Below are 7,934 nucleotides of genomic sequence, written 5' to 3'. Positions count from 1 at the left end.
TTATTATATAGGATAGAGGCCCTGTGCACAGGCAGGGGCCGGCTGGCCTGCCTTGATGGGGGCCCCAGATCAGGGTGGGGGTCCCCCCTGGAAGGTGGGGCCAGATGGGGTGAGAGGCTGCTGGCTGTTTGCAGGCTGACCACACACCCTATTGGGGTGAAGGTCCCCACTGGGGGGCTGGGCCAGTTGGGGTGAAGGGTGGCAGTCGTTCTGGTCTCTGGTGGTTCCGCCGTTTTGGTCACTGGGTTTTATTATATAGGACTAGTGGCCCGGTGCATGAAATTCGTGCATGGAGAGGGGTTCCCTCAGCCCAGCCTGCACCCTCTTCAATCGGGGATCCCTTGGGGGATGTTCAACTGTCCATGGGATCGGGCCTAAACTGGCAGTTGGACATTCCTCTCAAAATCTGGGACTGCTGGCTCCTAACTGCTCACCTGCCTGCCTGTCTGATCACCCCTAACCTCTCTGCCTGCCTGCCTGATCACCCTAACTGCCTCTGCCTGCCTTCCTGATGGCCCCTAACTGCCTTCTCCTGCTGGCCTGATCTCACCCCCAACTGCTCTCCACTGCTGGCCTGATCTTGCCCCCAACTGCCTCTGCCTGCCTGATCACCCCTAACTGCCCTCCCCTGCCTACCTGATCTGGCCCCCAACTGCCCTCCCCTGTCAGCCTGATCTTGCCCCTAACTGCCCTCTCCTGCTGGCCTGATCTCATCCCCAACTACCCTCCCCTGCAGGCCTGGTTGCCCCCAACTGCCTTCCCCTGCGGGCCTGATCTCGCCCCCAACTGCCCTCCCCTGCCAGCCTGGTTGCCCCCAACTGTCTCCCCTGCCGGTCTGATCTCACCCCCCAACTGCCCTCCCCTGCTGGCCTGATTGCCCACAACTGCCCTCCCCTGCCAGCTATCTTGTGGTGGCCATCTTGTGTCCACATGGGGGTGGCCATCTTTGACCATATGGGGGTGGCCATCTTGTATGTTGGAGTGATAGTCAATTTGCATATTACTTCTTTATTATATAGGATAGCATTCAAGGATAATAAAGCTGTCTTGAGATTTCAAACAGAAATTTATGCAAGAGTTTTAAAAAGTGAATCAATCAAGGTACAGTTTAAATATTAATATACACATACTCCAGACCCCAATTCCATTTAACAGGAATATTAACCCTTCTGTTTAATTCCCTCTGCTTCCCCCCAATATGACATGAATTTGTAGAGGAGTGGTTCTCAATGGGAGCACCTTTGCCCTCCAGCACACATTTGGCATCGGTAGTCACTGTGACTGTGATGGGGGGTGGGGGATGGGTACTAATGGCTAATAGTGGGTAGGACCCAAGGATTTAAGAAACCCTATGGTAGAGTATTACCCAATTTCCATTTTACAAATAGCCTGTCTGTCCTCTGTAATTCTGGGAACACATAATCTGATAGAAATCAGGACATATACCATTTTTTAACTTGGACCTGTCCCCTAGTTTAATATCTTAATATGGAAAGTTATTTTGAGCTGTTCCGAAGGAGTTTAGCAAACAGTTTCTGTTGCACATTTTTCTGGTTTATGATAAAACTTTAATGATATGGATCTTAGAGAGATCCAAGATGGCGGTGTAGGTAAACACCTAAACTGCTGCCTCGCACAACAATTTCAAAACTACAACTAAAAGACAAAACGTCTATCACCCAGAATCACGGGAAAGCTGGCTGAGGGAAAGTTCTACAACTAGAAGGAAAGAGCAAACAGCATTGAAGGGTGCACAAGCGCTGAAAAGGTGACGCACGAATCGGGCTGGCAACGGGTGACTGGGAGCGCTGCTGTTTTCAACCCGAAGGGAGACAAGCTCCCGATTACTCCAAACTCGTTTCTGGGGAGACGCAGGGGACCCAAACTCCTATGGGGAGAAGCTGGACTGTCTGCCGTGGGGTCGGAAAGTGAGGGAGGCTTACTTGCAGGGCTGTGTGCAGGAACAATTGTTTATTGTGCTGAGGCGTGGGACGCGGGGACATGGTCGAGACGAAGAGCCACAGAGCCGGCTTACTGGCAGCCATCGCTGTTTGCCACGCCCTAGCCTAGTCACGCCCTGAGACCCCGCCCTGCACAATCTACAAACCCACCCAAGCTCCAAGCAGCGGCTTTAGCATATGAATGGCCTGCCCTATCGCAGCTTAATCTAGCAAACTTGCAGCCCGGGTCAGACAGCTCCAAAACCTCCAAACCCCAAGCAAAGAGGAGAAAACTGTAGTTCTTGCTGTAGCTCCTGCTGGGTGGCCTCAGACAGTAGCTGACCTGCACCCCATTGGAGATCCAGAAGCCAGTGTACCTAGTGGTCAGTGTGAGACACCAGATTTCAACTCCTCACATCCATAAGTGATATATTCAAGAGGCAGACTCAGTGAGCACCAAAGCCCCACTGAAACAAGTCCTGCACCATAAGCGTGTCTCCAGCGCAGCAGTTCTTCCATTACAGACACAGCGGGTCCTCACAGCCAGTTGGCCTGGAGGTCAATTCCTCCCAGTGTACCAACAGCAATCAAGGCTTAACTACACCAAGACTTTGCACTCAGCCCACAAAGGGGTGTACCAAAGGCGTCCACCTCAGGTGATTGGGGAGGCTGAGCTACTGGCCCCTATAGGTCACCTACCACACAAAGCCACTCCATCAACACAAGGAAGCAGCAAAATGCGGAGACAAAGAAACATGTCACAAATGAGAGAAATGGAGGAAAGCAAACTAATGGACAACATAGAGTTCAGAACCACATTTATAAGGTTACTCAAGAATCTTCTAAAAACTGCCGAGAAACTTGATGAGACCTCCGAGGAGCTTAATGAGACCTTCAAGGACCTTAATGAGAATGCCAAAAAAATGGAAAAGGACCAGTCAGAAATTAAGCATACACTGTCTGAAATAAAGAATATACAGAATCTCAACTGTAGATCAACGTACCCCAAGAATCAAACCAAAGATCTGAAATATGAGGAAACAAAAAACACCCAACCAGAAAAACAAAAAGAAAAAATCCAAAAATATGAAGATAGTGTAAGGAGCCTCTGGGACAACTTTAAGTGTACCAACATCCGAATTTTTGGGATGCCAGAAGAAGAGAGAGAGCAAAATATTGAAAACCTATTAGAAGAAATAATGACAGGAAACTTTCCCTACCTGGTGAAAGAAATAGACTTACAAGTTCAGGAAGCACACAGAACCCCATACAAGAGGAATCCAAAGAGGACCACACCAAGACACATCATAATTAAAATGCCAAGGGCAAAAGACAAAGAGAGAATCTTGAAAGCAGCAAGAGAAAAATGGTTAGTTACCTACAAGGGAGCACCCATACGACTGTCAGCTGATTTCTCGGCAGAAACTATGCAGGCCAGAAGGGAGTGGCAAGAAATATTCAAAGTGATGAACAGCAAGAACCTACAACCAAGACTACTCTACCCAGCAAAGCTATCATTCAGAGTTGAAGGTCAGATAAAGAGCTTCACAGACAAGAAAAAGCTAAAGGAGTTCATCACCACCAAACCAGGATTACATGAAATGCTGAAGGGTGTTCTTTAAGAAGAGGAAGAAGAAGAAAAAGGTAAAGATAAAAATTATGAACAACAAAATGACATCAAATACATACCTACCAACAAGTGAATCTAAAAATCAAGTGAATAAAAAATCTGAAGAACAGAATGGACTGGTGAATATAATAGAATCAGGGACATAGAAAGGGAGTGGACTGACAATTCTCAGGGGGGAGGGGATGTGAGGGGTGCGGGAAGAGACTGGACAAAAAGCTTACACCTATGGATGAAGACGGTGGCGGGGGGTAAGGGCATGGGGTGGGGTGGGGAATCAGGTGGAGGGGAGCTAGGGGGAAAAAAGGAGGAACACCTGTAATAATCTGAACAATAAAGATTTATTTAAAAATAAATAAATAAAAAGCATATCTTATATCACAGGAAAAAAAAAAACTTTAATGATATGTAAAGCACCTGGCAAATAAAGTGCTCTATGAGTTCTGAAAATGTCTCAACACGTTGAAAATAAAGAGCTTCACTTATTTGTTCAAGTTTCAGGACTGTTTATACAGGTTAAGTTTAGTTGATTTGCTTTTAAAAATAATAGTTCATAAATGTTCTTTACAAATAGGAGTGCATATATGTGGGGTGTGTGATACAAATAATAATTGTCAGCATCTTTCCCACACAAATTCGGGGTGTAAAGTATCAATGTATCCAACGAGAATTCTAATGGGGAACCCAATTTTAAAAAAATAATTTTAAGTTTACTAAATAGAGACATTTTTAGTACTTTACTAATTATTCATCTCCACAGTCACAATCTGTGTATTTTCTCATGGTCAACAAACTGATTCAAATTATTTAAGTTTTCCCACCATGTAAAGAAAAAAGCCTCTACAATACATTGAAACCATGGAGTTATCTTAATTTCACTGCTGACTGCCTTTTTCAGCATTTCTTCCACCTCTGCCTTTGACCCATAGTAATAGCTTTTAGTCTCATTGGGATCTGGATCTGAAGTCACATTCTTTCTCACAAACAATATGTAATCAACTTTATGTTCTCCCCAGATACTATCAGACTGGGCCTTATAGTGAATTTTAGTCTGATAATTAATTTCTTCTGGAGGAACCTGTTCCATGGGAATTCCCAATTCAGCCTTTAAACACCACTGTGCTATTCGCCTTCCTCCAATTGCTTCATTTTCTTCAAGCTCTTCTTGGGTTATTTAAGAAATGACTACAACAAGTATTGGTAAAACAACCTGGAAAGGTAATTTTAGCATCTGATTTCTGCTGTAACAGGAGCTTATTTTCAGTGTTGAATAAGAAAACACGAAAAGCTCCATGCAAGAATCTTTTCTCAATGTTTTCATTCAGGTGATAATTCTTTTTGGTCTCAGCCCCAATTTTATTGTCATTTTCATCAATAAGAATACACATCTATGCCCTGGCTGATTTGGCTCAGTGGATAGAGTGTCAGCCTGGGGACCAAAGGGTCCTGGTTGGATTCCAGTCAAGCGCACATGCCTGGGTTGTGGGTTCGGTTCACCGGGGGCATGTAGGAGGCAGCCAATCAATGCTTCTCATCATTGATGTTTTAATCTCTCTCTCCCTCTTCCTTTCTTTCTGAAATCAATACACACACACACACACACACACACACACACACACACACACACACACTAGGGGCCCAGTGCATGAATTCATGCACCTTGAAAGGAACTGTGGGCTGCGAGGCTGTGGTGTGTGGTGGACACAGGGGTGGGTCTCTGCCAATCCTCTGTGCCCCTGCCTGGCCCCTCCCACCACGGCTCCTGGTCCCCTGTCTGCCAGCAGCCCTTCTCCCGCTGCCACTGCTCCCACATGCTGACAGCGCTGGCCCCTCTTGCACCCGCTGACAACACGGAGAGATTGGGGCTGGGGCCAGCAGCAGGTGGGAGCGGGGCCAGCACTGTCAGTGGGTGTGAGTGGCGGCTACTTCTCCCATCGCCCTCAGTAGCAGGGGGAGGTGGAGAATGCCTCAGGGGTGATTGGGGCTTGCAGTTGCTGCTTGCACCCGCTGAGGGCGTCAAGCTATCAGGACCAGCACCGAGAACTGACAACGGGTGTGAGAGGTGGCTCCAGAATGGGCAGTGGGTGCGAGTGGTGGCTCTGGTGCTGGCAGTGGGTGTGAGCGGCACCTCTGGCACCGGCAGCAGGTGCAAGGACCGGGTGGGACTGTGGCGTGCGGGAGCAAAGAATTTCCAGTAACCACCAGAGGCTTGCCCTGATGACAGCGACTGGCACGACGCTTTGGTCTGGCGCCCCTGCTTACCTGCTCTACCATCCCGCTGTGGCCAACGCCAGCCAAGTTCCACGCTCTGCCGACTACTGCCAATGCCTGCCAAGTTCTGTGTGCATCCCCCAGTGGTCAGCACACATCATAGCGACTGGTTGTTTGGTTGTTCCCCCGTTTTGCATATTAGGGTTTTATATATATACTAGAGGCCCATTGCACAAAATTCATGCATGGGGGGTGTGTGTCCCTTAGCCCAGCCTGCACCCTCTCCAATCTGGGACCCCTTGAGGGATGTCCAACTGCCTCTCGGACATCCCTCTCACAATCCTGGAATGTTGGCTCCCAACCACTCGCCTGCCTGCCTGCCTGATTGCCCCTAATTGCTTCTGCCTGCCAGCCTGATCACACCCTAACCACTCCCCTGCCAGCCTGATTGATACCTAACTGCTCCCCTACCAGCCAGATTGCCCCTAACTGCCCTCCCCAGCCGGCCTGGTCACCCCTAACAGCCCTCCCCTGCCAGCCTGGTCACCCTTAACTGTTCTCCCCTCCAGACCTGGTCTCCCCCAACGGCCCTCACCTGCTGTCCCAGTAACCCATAACTGACCTCCCTTGCCAGTCTAGTTGCCCCTAACTGCCCTCTCCTGCCAGCCTGGTTGCCCCCAATGGCCCTCCTCTGCAGGCCTGGTTGTCCCTAACTGCCTTCCCCTGCAGGCCTGGTCACCCCCAACTGCCCTATGTGCAGGCCTTGTCCCCCCAACTGCCCTATGTGCAGGCCTGGTCCCCCAACTGCCTTTCCCTGACAGTGCAAGGCCCAGAATTGGCAGACAAAAAAATTACCCTCAGTTATCAGATGAGCACGATTGAAACGGAGCTCCCAGGAGACACTATAATCTGAGACAAATCCACTTCACTTTTCCCCCCTTGTTTATCTTCTTTATCTTTCTTCTGTATTAATTTGTTATATTTGTAGCCTCTCTTTTTTCTTTCATATATCTAATTTTTCTTTTCTTTTTAATGTTTTTATTGATTTCAGAGAGAGGAAAGGAGAGAGTTAGAAACATCAATAATGAGAGAGAATCATTGATCAGCTGCCTCCTGCAAGTCCCCTATTAGGGATCGAGCCTGAAACCCAGGATTGTGCCCTGTCTGGTAATAAAACAGTGACCATGACCTCCTGGTTCATGGGTCAACACTAAACCACTGAGCCTCACCAGCTTGTCTCTCATCCCTTTACTTAATCTATTTTCTCTTCTTTCTCCTGCTTTCTTTTCTTATTTTTTGTCTTTATGCTTTCTCTTATTTTCCTTATCATAATTTTCTCTTTCTCTTTTATTTTATACCATTTTCCTTTTCCAATTCTTTATTCTTATTTTTTCTTTCACCTCTGCCCTTTCATATGGCTTTTTCTTCCCTTTTATTCTCCTTGATTTTTTCTTTTCATCTATTATTCTTGTTTTCTTTTATCTTTCCGAATTCTCTCTTCTATTGTGGTTGCTTTTGTCATTGTTTAAGGGTCTTGTTTCTTGCTTTGTTTTGTTCTGTCAGCACCTGAACACAGTTCACATGATGTAGTTGGGGATGAGTTTCATAGCCCACCAGCTGTCTGAGAGGAGATTCCACCCATGAATGGGACAACATTCAAGACCCAATTACAACAAGAGAACCAAAATAAATCACACAAGGGACATTCCTAGATCACTTAGCACAGGAGACCAAAGAGATTCTGCCACTTGGTTCCACAAAATACTTACTACATAAGGCCAACCTACAAAGATTTGGAGGCATAACAGTTTGATATAATACCTAGATACAAATACAAAGGGACAGCAAAAGTGGAGACAAAGAAACAACTCCCAAATGAAAGAGAAGGAGGAAACTCTGGAAAGGGAACTAAACAAAATGGAGGAAAGCAATTTATCAGATATAGAGTTCAAAGTAATATATGGATGCTCTAGGAACTTAGTGATAAATTTAAGGAACTCAGTGGAAACTATAACAGCATGAAACAAGAAATAGAAACAATAGATAAGAATCAGTCAGAAATGAAGAATAATATATCTGACATCAAGAACACACTGAAAGGAATAAAACATAGATTGAATGAAGAAGATTAAATCAGTGATTTGGAAGATAAGCTT

The 7,934-nt window shown here is 46.6% G+C and overlaps 1 pseudogene across 1 annotated transcript; it reads right to left on the bottom strand.

Annotated features, from left to right (window-relative positions):
* Window positions 1-4,327: 4,327 nt before the first annotated feature.
* Window positions 4,328-4,955, bottom strand: LOC308244114 (isopentenyl-diphosphate Delta-isomerase 1-like; annotated as a pseudogene). The gene has a single exon. The product of its transcript is annotated as an isopentenyl-diphosphate Delta-isomerase 1-like (transcript).
* Window positions 4,956-7,934: the final 2,979 nt, after the last annotated feature.

The sequence above is a fragment of the Plecotus auritus genome, assembly GCF_963455305.1.
Source record: "Plecotus auritus genome assembly, chromosome: 3".
NCBI lineage: Eukaryota > Metazoa > Chordata > Mammalia > Chiroptera > Vespertilionidae > Plecotus > Plecotus auritus.
The sequence above is the reverse complement of the archived record's forward strand: the minus strand, read 5'-3'. Positions and strand labels throughout refer to the sequence as shown.